The sequence below is a fragment of the Ranitomeya imitator genome, chromosome 3, assembly GCF_032444005.1.
Source record: "Ranitomeya imitator isolate aRanImi1 chromosome 3, aRanImi1.pri, whole genome shotgun sequence".
Lineage (NCBI taxonomy): Eukaryota > Metazoa > Chordata > Amphibia > Anura > Dendrobatidae > Ranitomeya > Ranitomeya imitator.
Window position 1 is genome coordinate 821,579,637 of NC_091284.1, and position 15,709 is coordinate 821,595,345.

Sequence of the window (15,709 nt, forward strand, 5' to 3'; positions counted from 1 at the left end):
GGTTCTGGTACCCAAACAAACATTAGTCCAAAGTATAAGGACTGTATCTAAACTTGTCCCTGAACCCAAACCCATTAAAATCAATGGGGAACCAACTTCTGAACTGGAATCCAAAACTGTAAAACGGACTTCCATGAGAAGTCCATGTTCATAGTTCAACACCGGACACTAGGTATCTGGTATTTACCCCAAACTTTACAGTTCGGGTTCGCTCATCTCTATTAGGCCGGCTTCACACTCAGCGTATGAAAATACGGTCCGTATATTACGGCCGTAATACGCTGAAAAGTCCCGAAAATAGTGGTCCGTAGCTCCTCCGTAGGCAGGGTGTTTCAGCGTTTTTTGCGCATGGCATCCTCCGTATGTAATCCGTATGACATCCGTACTGCGTGTTTTTATCGCAGGCTTGCAAAACCGACATACGGATATACAAGGGATCCATGTGTTAAAAATATATATATATATATATATATACACACACAGTGGGGCAAAAAAGTATTTAGTCAGTCAGCAATAGTGCAAGTTCCACCACTTAAAAAGATGAGAGGCGTCTGTAATTTACATCATAGGTAGACCTCAACTATGGGAGACAAACTGAGAAAAAAAAATCCAGAAAATCACATTGTCTGTTTTTTTAACATTTTATTTGCATATTATGGTGGAAAATAAGTATTTGATCAGAAACAAAATTTCATCTCAATACTTTGTAATATATCCTTTGTTGGCAATGACAGAGGTCAAACGTTTTCTGTAAGTCTTCACAAGGTTGCCACACACTGTTGTTGGTCAAAAAGGGCTCTAAAAGTGAACCTGGAAATTATAGGCCAGTAAGTCTAACCTCTATTGTTGGTAAAATATTTGAAGGGTTTCTGAGGGATGTTATTCTGGATTATCTCAATGAGAATAACTGTTTAACTCCATATCAGCATGGGTTTATGAGAAATCGCTCCTGTCAAACCAATCTAATCAGTTTTTATGAAGAGGTAAGCTATAGGCTGGACCACGGTGAGTCATTGGACGTGGTATATCTCGATTTTTCCAAAGCGTTTGATACTGTGCCGCACAAGAGGTTGGTACACAAAATGAGAATGCTTGGTCTGGGGGAAAATGTGTGTAAATGGGTTAGTAACTGGCTTAGTGATAGAAAGCAGAGGGTGGTTATAAATGGTATAGTCTCTAACTGGGTCGCTGTGACCAGTGGGGTACCGCAGGGGTCGGTATTGGGACCTGTTCTCTTCAACATATTCATTAATGATCTGGTAGAAGGTTTACACAGTAAAATATCGATATTTGCAGATGATACAAAACTATGTAAAGCAGTTAATACAAGAGAAGATAGTATTCTGCTACAGATGGATCTGGATAAGTTGGAAACTTGGGCTGAAAGGTGGCAGATGAGGTTTAACAATGATAAATGTAAGGTTATACACATGGGAAGAAGGAATCAATGTCACCATTACACACTGAATGGGAAACCACTGGGTAAATCTGACAGGGAGAAGGACTTGGGGATCCTAGTTAATGATAAACTTACCTGGAGCAGCCAGTGCCAGGCAGCAGCTGCCAAGGCAAACAGGATCATGGGGTGCGTTAAAAGAGGTCTGGATACACATGATGAGAGCATTATACTGCCTCTGTACAAATCCCTAGTTAGACCGCACATGGAGTACTGTGTCCAGTTTTGGGCACCGGTGCTCAGAAAGGATATAATGGAACTAGAGAGAGTACAAAGGAGGGCAACAAAATTAATAAAGGGGATGGGAGAACTACAATACCCAGATAGATTAGCGAAATTAGGATTATTTAGTCTAGAAAAAAGACGACTGAGGGGCGATCTAATAACCATGTATAAGTATATAAGGGGACAATACAAATATCTCGCTGAGGATCTGTTTATACCAAGGAAGGTGACGGGCACAAGGGGGCATTCTCTGCGTCTGGAGGAGAGAAGGTTTTTCCACCAACATAGAAGAGGATTCTTTACTGTTAGGGCAGTGAGAATCTGGAATTGCTTGCCTGAAGAGGTGGTGATTGCGAACTCAGTCGAGGGGTTCAAGAGAGGCCTGGATGTCTTCCTGGAGCAGAACAATATTGTATCATACAATTAGGTTCTGTAGAAGGACGTAGATCTGGGGATTTATTATGATGGAATATAGGCTGAACTGGATGAACAAATGTCTTTTTTCGGCCTTACTAACTATGTTACTATGTTACTATGTATGTTGGCCCATTCCTCCATGCAGATCTCCTCTAGAGCAGTGATGTTTTTGGCTTTTCGTTTGGCAACACGGACTTTCAACTCCCTCCAAAGGTTTTCTATAGGGTTGAGATCTGGAGACTGGCTAGGCCACTCCAGGACCTTGAAATGCTTCTTACGAAGCCACTCCTTCGTTGCCCTGGCGGTGTGCTTTGGATCATTGTCATGTTGAAAGACCCAGCCATGTTTCATCTTCAATGCCCTTGCTGATGGAAGGAGGTTTGCACTCAAAATCTCACGATACATGGCCCCATTCATTCTTTCATGTACCCGGATCAGTCGTCCTGGCCCCTTTGCAGAGAAACAGCCCCAAAGCATGATGTTTCCACCACCATGCTTTACAGTAGGTATGGTGTTTGATGGATGCAACTCAGTATTCTTTTTCCTCCAAACACGACAAGTTGTGTTTCTACCAAACAGTTCCAGTTTGGTTTCATCAGACCATAGGACATTCTCCCAAAACTCCTCTGGATCATCCAAATGCTCTCTAGCAAACTTCAGACGGGCCCGGACATGTACTGGCTTAAGCAGTGGGACACGTCTGGCACTGCAGGATCTGAGTCCATGGTGGCGTAGTGTGTTACTTATGGTAGGCCTTGTAACATTGGTCCCAGCTCTCTGCAGTTCATTCACTAGGTCCCCCCGCGTGGTTCTGGGATTTTTGCTCACCGTTCTTGTGATCATTCTGACCCCACGGGGTGGGATTTTGCGTGGAGCCCCAGATCGAGGGAGATTATCAGTGGTCTTGTATGTCTTCCATTTTCTAATTATTGCTCCCACTGTTGATTTCTTCACTCCAAGCTGGTTGGCTATTGCAGATTCAGTCTTCCCAGCCTGGTGCAGGGCTACAATTTTGTTTCTGGTGTCCTTTGACAGCTCTTTGGTCTTTACCATAGTGGAGTTTGGAGTCAGACTGTTTGAGGGTGTGCACAGGTGTCTTTTTATACTGATAACAAGTTTAAACAGGTGCCATTACTACAGGTAATGAGTGGAGGAAAGAGGAGACTCTTAAAGAAGAAGTTACAGGTCTGTGAGAGCCAGAAATCTTGATTGTTTGTTTCTGACCAAATACTTATTTTCCACCATAATATGGAAATAAAATGTTAAAAAAACAGACAATGTGATTTTCTGGATTTTTTTTTCTCAGTTTGTCTCCCATAGTTGAGGTCTACCTATGATGTAAATTACAGACGCCTCTCATCTTTTTAAGTGGTGGAACTTGCACTATTGCTGACTGACTAAATACTTTTTTGCCCCACTGTATGTCAGTAGACACATATATGTATATATATTAATATTTCATCCAGCGCGATATAGCAGAAAGACGGTAATTCAATTACCGGCTTTTGCTTTCTCCTTCCTAAACCCGACATGATATGAGACCTGGTTTACATACAGTAAACCATCTCATATCACCATTTTTTTTTGCATATTCCACACTACTAATGTTAGTAGTGTGTCTATGCAAAATGTAGCCGTTCTAGCTAGTAAATTAAGGGGTTAAATGGCGGAAAAAATTGGCGTGGGCTCCCGCACAATTTTCTCCGCCAGAGTGGTAAAGCCAGTGACTGAGGGCAGATATTAATAGCCTGGAGAGGGTCCATGGTTATTGGCCCCCCCTGGCTAAAAACATCTGCCCCCAGCCACCCCAGAAAAGGCAGATCTGGAAGATGCGCCTATTCTGGCACTTGGCCACTCTCTTCCCATTCCCGTGTAGCTGTGGGATATGGGGTAATGAAGGGTTATGAGGACAACCAGCAGAGGGCGCCCTCTTATGATCTCGAGCCAGGGAGCTTTCTAGGAAAGTTCCCACGATCTAGGAACAACCAGCAGAGGGCGCCTCACCGCAAATGCAGGTAAATATAGGTCATTGACCTACTTTACCTACATTCTCCGGGGTTTTGCAGACATGAGCAGTTGCATTAGCAAAGCTCGTGGCTGCAAAATATTTTAACCCCTTCAGATGGATTTACATCGTTGGACTTTACAGATCTGCGGAAGGTAAGGATATTGTTGGTTTATTATGTTTTTTTGTTACAGAACGAGGGTCTTCAGTGATTGGATTGGGCGTTCAATAAAATATTAAAACAACCTTTGTTTTTATTTCATTAAAATAATGTTTAATAATGTGTTTGTGTATTTTTTTTAACCCTTTGCTAGTATTGGATTAATAATGGATAGGTGTCATAATTGACGCCTCTCCATTATTAATCTGGCTTAATGTCACCTTACAACAGCAAGGTGGTATTAACCCTTCATTACCCCATATCCCCCCGCTACACGGGAATGGGAAGAGAGTGGCCAAGTGCCAGAATAGGCGCATCTTCCAGATGTGCCTTTTCTGGGGTGGCTGGGGGCAGATGTTTTTAGCCAGGGGGGGGCCAATAACCGTGGACCCTCTCCAGGCTATTAATATCTGCCCTCAGTCACTGGCTTTACTAATCTGGCGGAGAAAATTGTGCGGGAGCCCACGCCAATTTTTTCCGACATTTAACCCCTTAATTTACTAGCTAGAACGGCCAAATTTTGCATATACACACCACTAACAGTAGTGTGGAATATGCAAAAAAAATGGTGATATGACATGGTTTACTGTATGTAAACCATGTCTCATATCATGTCGGGTTTAGGAAGGAGAAAGCAAAAGCCGGTAATTGAATTACCGGCTTTAAAGTATGTTTTGAGAGTTTTACGGACGTAGTTTCTGCGCTCTTACGTCCGTAAAATTCGCAAGTGTGAAGCCGGCCTTAGCAACAATGGGTTGCTATTAGTGATGAGCGAACGTGCTCGGATAAGGTGTTATCTGCCATGCTTGGGTGCTAACCGAATGTCTTCGGCATCCTTGGAAAAATATGTTCAAGTCCCTGCGGCTCCATGTCTCGCGGATGTTTGACAGCCTCCACACATGCAGGGATTGCCTGTTTCTTAGGCAGCTGTCGAAATGCCGTGAGACGTGCAGCCGCAAGGGTCTTGAACATATTTTTTGAGCATGCTGAAGACTGCCGGTTAGCACACGAGCATGGCGGATAACACCTTATCCCAGCACATTCGCTCATCACTAGTTACTGTGCTTATTAAAGGTATTTTAAAGATCTGCTTTAAAGTTTTTTGCCTTTGGAAGTATTCTTGTCAGGTTCTCGTACATGAAAAACAGTCTGTGATTTTGTTTTGGTTTTTAAAGCGTGCTGGAACCATTTTTGGCGGGCAGTTTAACAATCCTTATTGCATATTGAATGTAATGTGTCAGTGATCTGTCCTTAATAACAGATGGCAAAAAAAGCCAACTGATGCGGGAAAGAACGCTTACACTGATGAGCAATATAATATTTTGGTTTATGAAGTCGGACTTATAGGAACTTTGATAAAAATGGGGCTTCATCCTCTTCATTGGTGACCAGAGTGAAATCTGTGAATTTTATGGTTCAGTGCCTGGTACTGCAGATCCTCAGTTGCTTCCAGGTGCTTCCTAGACCAGCTGATCGACGCTGGTTGTCGGACTCTCACTACTCTGAGACCTAAAAAGGCATTTTATGTCAAAAACATTCAAAATCTAGTTTGGATTCTTTGTTCTGAATAAAAAAAAAGTTTAAAAAAAATTGGTTGTAAATATATTCTACCTATCTGAAAATAGCGTTGATCAAAACAAGAATTCATCCTGGAAATAATAGTTTAGTCTAATGTGGCCGACTGGTCACTTCAATGGCTAAGCCGGCCCCCATCTCTGACATAATATTTAAAAATACAGTCTTGGCCAAAAGTGTTGGCACCCTTGAAATTTTTCCGGAACATGAAGTATTTCTCCCAGAAAATTATTGCGATTACACATGATTTGTTATACCCAAGTTTATTTCCGTTGTGTGTATTTGAGTAACACAAAAAAGCAGAAAAAAAAACAAATTAGACATATCATCACACTAAGCCCCAAAGATGGCCCTGACAAGAAGCAACGAAGAGTGGTGGTGGTGGGAGACTCACTACTGAGAGGCACAGAAGCAGCCATCTGCAGACCGGACATAACCGCAAGAGAAGTATGCTGCCTTCCAGGTGCGATGATCAAGGATGTGACCGATAGGATACCAAAGCTCTTCAACTCCAAGGACGTCCACCCATTTCTTCTGATACATGTTGGCACCAATGACACGGCAAGGAAAGACCTACCGACAATCTGCAAAGACTTTGAAGAGTTGGGGAAGAAAGTAAAGGAACTGGATGCACAGGTAGTTTTTTCTTCTATCCTTCCAGTAGACGAGCATGGCACCAGGAGATGGAACAGGATCCTTGATGCGAACAACTGGCTAAGACGATGGTGCAGACAACAAGGATTCGGATTCCTGGACCATGGTGTGAATTACTTGTACGACGGACTCCTCGCCAGAGACGGACTACACCTCAACAAACCTGGGAAACACACATTCGCCAGAAGACTTGCTACACTCATCAGGAGGGCGTTAAACTAGAAGAAGAGGGGACGGGAAGAAAAACATTAGACTCGAACAAAGAAGACCCAGGAAAACATACTCAGAAGGGAGGTAAGAACATTTCTAAAACAATCCACAGCGAGGAGATTGGAACAAAACAAAATCCTCTAAACTGCATGCTCGCAAACGCCAGAAGCCTGACAAACAAGATTGAAGAACTAGAAGCAGAAATATCTACAGGTAACTTTGACATAGTGGGAATAACCGAGACATGGTTAGATGAAAGCTATGACTGGGCAGTTAACTTACAGGGTTACAGTCTGTTTAGAAAGGATCGTAAAAATCGGAGAGGATGAGGGGTTTGTCTCTGTAAAGTTTTGTCTAAAGTCCACTTTAAGGGAGGATATTAGCGAAGGAAATGAGGATGTCGAGTCCATATGGGTCGAAATTCATGGAGGGAAAAATGGTAACAAAATTCTCATTGGGGTCTGTTACAAACCCCCAAATATAACAGAAACCATGGAAAGTCTACTTCTAAAGCAGATAGATGAAGCTGCAACCCATAATGAGGTCCTGGTTATGGGGGACTTTAACTTCCCGGATATTAACTGGGAAACAGAAACCTGTGAAACCCATAAAGGCAACAGGTTTCTGCTAATAACCAAGAAAAATTATCTTTCACAATTGGTGCAGAATCCAACCAGAGGAGCAGCACTTTTAGACCTAATACTATCTAATAGACCTGACAGAATAACAAATCTGCAGGTGGTCGGGCATCTAGGAAATAGCGACCACAATATTGTGCAGTTTCACCTGTCTTTCACTAGGGGGACTTGTCAGGGAGTCACAAAAACACTGAACTTTAGGAAGGCAAAGTTTGACCAGCTTAGAGATGCCCTTAATCTGGTAGACTGGGACAATATCCTCAGAAATAAGAATACAGATAATAAATGGGAAATGTTTAAGAACATCCTAAATAGGCAGTGTAAGCGGTTTATACCTTGTGGGAATAAAAGGACTAGAAATAGGAAAAACCCAATGTGGCTAAACAAAGAAGTAAGACAGGCAATTAACAGTAAAAAGAAAGCATTTGCACTACTAAAGCAGGATGGCACCATTGAAGCTCTAAAAAACTATAGGGAGAAAAATACTTTATCTAAAAAACTAATTAAAGCTGCCAAAAAGGAAACAGAGAAGCACATTGCTAAGGAGAGTAAAACTAATCCCAAACTGTTCTTCAACTATATCAATAGTAAAAGAATAAAAACTGAAAATGTAGGCCCCTTAAAATATAGTGAGGAAAGAATGGTTGTAGATGACGAGGAAAAAGCTAACATATTAAACACCTTCTTCTCCACGGTATTCACAGTGGAAAATGAAATGCTAGGTGAAATCCCAAGAAACAATGAAAACCCTATATTAAGGGTCACCAATCTAACCCAAGAAGAGGTGCGAAACCGGCTAAATAAGATTAAAATAGATAAATCTCCGGGTCCGGATGGCATACACCCACGAGTACTAAGAGAACTAAGTAATGTAATAGATAAACCATTATTTCTTATTTTTAGGGACTCTATAGCGACAGGGTCTGTTCCGCAGGACTGGCGCATAGCAAATGTGGTGCCAATATTCAAAAAGGGCTCTAAAAGTGAACCTGGAAATTATAGGCCAGTAAGTCTAACCTCTATTGTTGGTAAAATATTTGAAGGGTTTCTGAGGGATGTTATTCTAGATTATCTCAATGAGAATAACTGTTTAACTCCATATCAGCATGGGTTTATGAGAAATCGCTCCTGTCAAACCAATCTAATCAGTTTTTATGAAGAGGTAAGCTATAGGCTGGACCACGGTGAGTCATTGGACGTGGTATATCTCGATTTTTCCAAAGCGTTTGATACCGTGCCGCACAAGAGGTTGGTACACAAAAAGAGAATGCTTGGTCTGGGGGAAAATGTGTGTAAATGGGTTAGTAACTGGCTTAGTGATAGAAAGCAGAGGGTGGTTATAAATGGTATAGTCTCTAACTGGGTCGCTGTGACCAGTGGGGTACCGCAGGGGTCGGTATTGGGACCTGTTCTCTTCAACATATTCATTAATGATCTGGTAGAAGGTTTACACAGTAAAATATCGATATTTGCAGATGATGCAAAACTATGTAAAGCAGTTAATACAAGAGAAGATAGTATTCTGCTACAGATGGATCTGGATAGGTTGGAAACTTGGGCTGAAAGGTGGCAGATGAGGTTTAACAATGATAAATGTAAGGTTATACACATGGGAAGAAGGAATCAATGTCACCATTACACACTGAATGGGAAACCACTGGGTAAATCTGACAGGGAGAAGGACTTGGGGATCCTAGTTAATGATAAACTTACCTGGAGCAGCCAGTGCCAGGCAGCAGCTGCCAAGGCAAACAGGATCCTGGGGTGCATTAAAAGAGGTCTGGATACACATGATGAGAGCATTATACTGCCTCTGTACAAATCCCTAGTTAGACCGCACATGGAGTACTGTGTCCAGTTTTGGGCACCGGTGCTCAGGAAGGATATAATGGAACTAGAGAGAGTACAAAGGAGGGCAACAAAATTAATAAGGGATGGGAGAACTACAATACCCAGATAGATTAGTGAAATTAGGATTTTTTAGTCTAGAAAAAAGACGACTGAGGGGCGATCTAATAACCATGTATAAGTATATAAGGGGACAATACAAATATCTCGCTGAGGATTTGTTTATACCAAGGAAGGTGACGGGCACAAGGGGGCATTCTTTGCGTCTGGAGGAGAGAAGGTTTTTCCACCAACATAGAAGAGGATTCTTTACTGTTAGGGCGGTGAGAATCTGGAATTGCTTGCCTGAGGAGGTGGTGATGGCGAACTCAGTCGAGGGGTTCAAGAGAGGCCTGGATGTCTTCCTGGAGCAGAACAATATTGTATCATACAATTATTAGGTTCTGTAAAAGGACGTAAATCTGGTGATTTATTATGATGGAATATAGGCTGAACTGGATGGACAAATGTCTTTTTTCGGCCTTACTAACTATGTTACAAATTTTTGTCGCCTTCAGCCTAATACATGGTTCCACACCCCTTGGAATAAATAATTGCAATCAATAACTGCAATAAATCTAGTCTGTGATGACACACCGTCAACCTGGCCACTGGTGCCGGGGGGGGGGGGGGGAGATGGGGATTATTCCTAATTATGCCAGATGACTTATTCCTCTTTGTTCAGTAGGTCAAGAGCCATTGGTTCATGTGTCTGTACATTGACCTTTAGTTGTGTGTTAATTTGTGGAATGCCTGCTGATAACGTATTGCATCATCCCCCAGTGATGTACTAGTCTGCACAACTTGGATGACAAATATGCAGTCTAATTGAACAATCGAACAATGAGGGATTACCTTCCCCTTCTTTCCTCCAATCCTGTGGGAGAATGCCCTGAATGAGAGCTGTAGAATATAAAAGTTGTCTGCCTCTGTCTTCAGACTGACTCTACAGGACATTAGCCGAGGAACCACATATCCAGTTTGTGGAATACAGATCTGCTCTACTGTCCATCACTGAACCCATTAAAACATTTGGAGAAGCCAGGTTTGGCAATCGGGTCACCTGGCCATCTATCTCACTTTGCTTGGTCCGTTTCTTAAGGTTGCAGCTCCCTTCTCAGTGGGTGCCCACCAAAAGCGGGGTGCTACTAGTTGGAGTAGTTGGCCCTGGATGCACCAAAGTCGCAAAGGTTCTAATCCCCGGTGAGCCAGCAAGATGGTGACACTCTGTCATTTGCACCATCTTGTGTTTTTGTTGCGAATGTACTATATGTTGTTGACTGTTGATGATCGAATAAAGTATTACTGCAGTGTGTCACCCTCAGCCTGTGGTGTCTGAGTCATAGTCTGCCCACAAGGAAGGATTATGGGCGTTGAGTGGGGTGAACTCTGGCTTGTGCAGTCTTTCCAAAGACAGTGAACAAGAGCAACCACTGACCCTCATGTCTCCACAGCTTGCTATAACCATCAGCAAGCCTCTTGCACCTCTCAACTTGGATTTTCAACCACTATTTTTTGCAAACTGCTCCAGGTCTTTCATGTGAAGCCTTCTCCCAACAGTATTTTTAAGATCTCTCCACAGGTGATCAATGGGATTTAGATCCAGACTAATTGCTGCCAATTCAGAACTCTCCAGCGTTTTGTTTCCATACATTCATGGGGGCTTCTTGAAGTATGTTTGGAGTCATGGTCCTGCTGGAAGACCCATGTCCTCGGACACAAACCCAGCTTTCTGACACTGGACACTATACTGCCACCCAAAATCGTTTGGTAATCTTCAAATTTCATGATGCCTTGAGCATAGTCAAGGCACCCAGTGCCAGAGGCAGCAAAGCAAGCCCAAATCATCTTTGAACCTCCACCATATTTGACTGTAGGCAGTGTGTTCTTTTGTTTGTATGCCTCATTCAGTTTTCAATGAACGGTAGAATGATGTGCTTTATCAAAAAGCTCTGTTTTGGTCTCATCTGTCAACAAGACGCTTTCCCAGAAGGATTTTGGCTTACTGACATACATTTTGTCAAACTGCAGTCTAGCTTTTTTATGTCTGTGTCAGCAATGGGGTCCTCTGGGTTTTCTTGCCATAGCGTTTAATTTTAAATGTCAGTGGATAGTTTGCGCTGAAGCTGATGCACCCTGAGCCTGCAGGACAGTTTGAATTTCTTTGGAAATTGATTGGGGCTGCTTAGGCTCCATCCGGACTACAACCTTTCTTCAACATTCATGGAGATCAGATACAGTGCCAGGGGTTGTCAACTTCTTGATTCATGTTGTGCACCGTGGACAAAAGAACATCAAGATCTCTGGAGATGGACTTGCAACTTTGGTGATATTTCTCAACAATTTGGGTTCTCAAGTCCTCAGACAGTTCTCCTCTTTCTGTTCTCCTTGTCCATGCAAATATTAAGTCAGCTTCTCCGCTTTTTATCTGGTTTCAGGTGTAATTTTCATATTTCCCACACCTGTTACTTGCCACAGGTGAGTTTGAATGAACATCATGTGCTTGAAACAAATTTCTTCACCCACAGTTTTGGAAAGGTGCCAACCATTTTATTCAGTCTATTTTGTGTTTTTTTTTGTGTAAAATTATGTCCAATTTGCCTTTTTTTCCTGTATTTTTGTCTTTTTCCAATACACACAAAGGAGGTAAACGTGTATAACAAAATTTGTAGTTGCAATAATTTTCTGTAACAATTTCAAGGGTGCCAACACTTTTGGTCATGACTGTATTTGTTGCAACCTCCACAATACTTCTGGAAGGGTCTAGTATGGGGTCTGATTTCAGGGAGATAGCTGGAGTTTGCATCCATTTGTGCTGCTGTACAGGTTGGAGATGACTGGTAAAGGAAGGGAAACGGCCTAGAGAAAGAAAATCACAAAAGCATTGGATGCAACAAGACAGAGCAAGTTGCCTTTAGAAGTATGACTTCTGGAATACCTCTGTAAAACTGAGCCATACAGTGGCACCATATGGCTGCACATGAGTCATTAAAGTCAGGGTGCTGGAGTCGGAGTCTGTGTCATGGAAATTGAGGAGTCTGAGGTTTGGCTTATCGACTCCACAGCTCTGTCAGGGAGTTGTGGAGTTGGAGCCCATTTTGGTGGTGTTGGAGTCTGTGTCCTGGAAATTGAGGAGTCGGAGGTTGGGCTAACCGAATCCACAGCCCTGTCGTGGAGTCGGAGCCCATTTTGGTGGATTCGGAGTCATGGAATTTGAGGAGTCTGAGTCGGAGGTTTGGCTTACCGACTCCACAGCCCTGATTAAAGTTCTCTGCTTTTGTAAAATCTATGAGCATTAATTGAGCCAATACAACCACCGTTAAACTCCATAGCTATCCTTCCACTTTTCCAGACAAATCTGCCCAGTTTCGTAACCAGATGACCACACTTTCTTTATCGTTTCATAAGCAGAGTCTAGAAGCAAGGCGAAAGTTATATATAATGCTGATGTATTGATTATCCTCCTGCAAAAAAGGTAGACCGGAAAACTGGAACGCCTTAAATATCAAAAACAAAGAAGTGGACTCCTTACTTTCTACTATAGGTGGTGAGAGGTTTTGCTTAAAAATGAAATACTGTGCGAAGACTAACAAGACTTTTATTCTTTTGTAAGGATTACCTATCACTTTAGCAGTTTCCTAAGAATTACTGACAAATCGCGTCTTTTCTATACGGCATATTAGGCCACATTTTTTTAAGTCTGGAGACGAAGATACTGCACCAAAAATAAGCAGATACATGGTGTCCCCCAAATATGTGTTGTGTTGTAGACACCTTTGTCTTAAGAGACTGAGATGAAGCAAATTTTCAGGCTGGACATCTATGTACTTAAACTATATTATGGATAGTTAGTGTATTTGCCAAAGTCTACACTGTGGACCTTCTGAAGCCAAATATCATTTGCTTAAAAAAATAATGAGGTTTTTGTTGTAGAATTGTTGTGAAGTCGACCAATCTGGCAAATTTCATCTTTTGCTATGAATATGAAATCCATATTGTTGCTCAATTTGCCAGTTACTTTTCTCTGCTGAGGTTTTAGAAAATTTTATCCAAATTGTATTGTAAAATTTCTTATTTCTATAACCTGTATAATTATACCCAGAAAGTTTTGAAATGATGATGAAATTAATAAGTTTGTCCATATAATGTATCGAGACGCACATATTAATCATTCAAGTCAGGTTTTCCATTCAGTCACACAAGTCCGTCCAAGACATTTCTTCCTCCTAAATCTTCCCCCATCACCTCTGAGTGCTGAGGAGCAGTAGAGAGAAACATGTTCCATGTTTTTTTGTTCTGTTCAGTTTTTGGGGACGCATAAGGAAAATAAAATTGAAAAAAAAAGTCCAATTTGCACCATTTTGACTCCAGAGTCAATTGATATCTTGATACTGTGATAAACTTCCTCCCAATATGTCTGAAACGCCTGAGTGTGGCATCCCAACCAGCGACGGACTAAGATCTGCTTCCAATTTTATCTCTGTTTTTGCTCGGAGCCTCTGAAATGTCATTTCCTTTTGCGGTTGATTGATGAAGCTTTTTTTCTAATCTTACAACTCAGAGAAGTATCCGTTTCCATGTGTTGATTTAAACCCCTGTGTATTTCATCTGCCAGCCCGATCAATCAGAATTATCTCTAATGGTTTCCTATTCTTCTGGAAGTCATGCAAGACAAAGCAATCCAGGCATCTGTAATGAACCCAGACTGCACTCATGTGTCTATTATTTAAAGTATTCATCATGGCGGGAGGGCATCGTATATACCAGGTAGTGTATGGACCCGTTACACGCCGAGGTTTCATCCATTCCAATTGTGGATTGAATTACTTGCACCGTGCAACAATCGCTGGCAGTGATTTTTCTGGCTGCCAACGTACTTTGAGCTCATGCAACGAAAGTCACCAAGATAGTGACAATGTATGGTTTGATTGTGGTTTAGTTAGGGTGTGAAGTCTAAGAAACCTTGCCTATCTACAAACTTATCTCCATATGAAGCCATGGACTTTCCTAGTTGGATCTTAAGTAGACGAAACTTAGAGGAGCACCGGAGATAACATCAAGCTCAGACCACAGCGTTACGAGGGTCAAGATAAGCCAGTGTCAATACCAGTAAAATAGTATATCTGGTGAGGTCACGTCAACTTCCAAACTCTGGAAGCTGAGGTTACCAAACTGAGGAGTGACCCAATGTCACACAGACTGCGGCCACTACCCTTGATTGACCGGGCTATGGGCAATGTTCCACCATAGGGCACGGCCCAATATAGAGCGTTTGCTGTACAGGTCCATCTCTCTGTCTCTGCTTTCATTGGCTGAGCTCCGCAAGCAAGAACTCAAACTTGCTGGATGAATCAACAATATAAAATGCGCAGATGATACAACATTGATGGCAACAAGCGTAGATGGAATGAAGGATTCATTACGGAGCGTCAAGATGGAAACTTGAAATATGGGACTGCTACTCAACACAAAGAAAAACAAAGATGTTGACAACTTCCAGGTACAACCGGGACACATATGAGATAGAACGCAACGAATGGAAGTTGTAAAGAACTTCAGCCTACTCGAACCGATGATCAATCAAGATGCAGCGACAACACCAGACGTCAATAGGAGAATAGCGATGGGCAAATCGGCAATGAAGTTACCGGACAAGATCTTCAAATCAAGGAACATTTCACTGGCGATGGAAACACGGCTCATACATACAGTTAGGTCCATATATATTTGGACATAGACAACATTTTTCTAATTTTGGTTATAGACATTACCACAATAAATTTTAAACAAAACAATTCAGATGCAGTTGAAGTTCAGACTTTCAGCTTTCATTTGAGGGTATCCACATTAAAACTGGATGAAGGGTTTGGGAGTTTCAGCTCCTTCACATGTGCCACCCTGTTTTTAAAGGGACCAAAAGTAATTGGACAATTGACTCCAAGGCTATTTCATGGACAGGTGTGTGCAACCCCTTTGTTATGTCATTCTCAATTAAGCAGATAAAAGGCCTGGAGTTGATTTGAGGTGTGGTGCTGCATTTGGAAGGTTTTGCTGTGAAGTAAACATGTGGTCAAAGGAGCTCTCCATGCAGGTGAAACAAGCCATCCTTAAGCTGCGAAAACAGAAAAAACCCATCCGAGAATTTGCTACAATATTAGGAGTGGCAAAATCTACAGTTTGGTACATCCTGAGAAAGAAAGAAAGCACTGGTGAACTCATCAATGCAAAAAGACCTAGGCACCCATGGAAGACAACAGTGGTGGATGATCGCAGAATAATCTCCATGGTGAAGAGAAACCCCTTCACAACAGCCAACCAAGTGAACACCACTCTCCAGGAGGTAGGTGTATCAATATCCAAATCTACCATAAAGAGAAGACTGCATGAAAGTAAATACAGAGGGTTCACTGCACGGTGCAAGCCACTCATAAGCATCAAGAATAAAAAGGCTAGACTGGACTTTGCTAAAAAACATCTAAAAA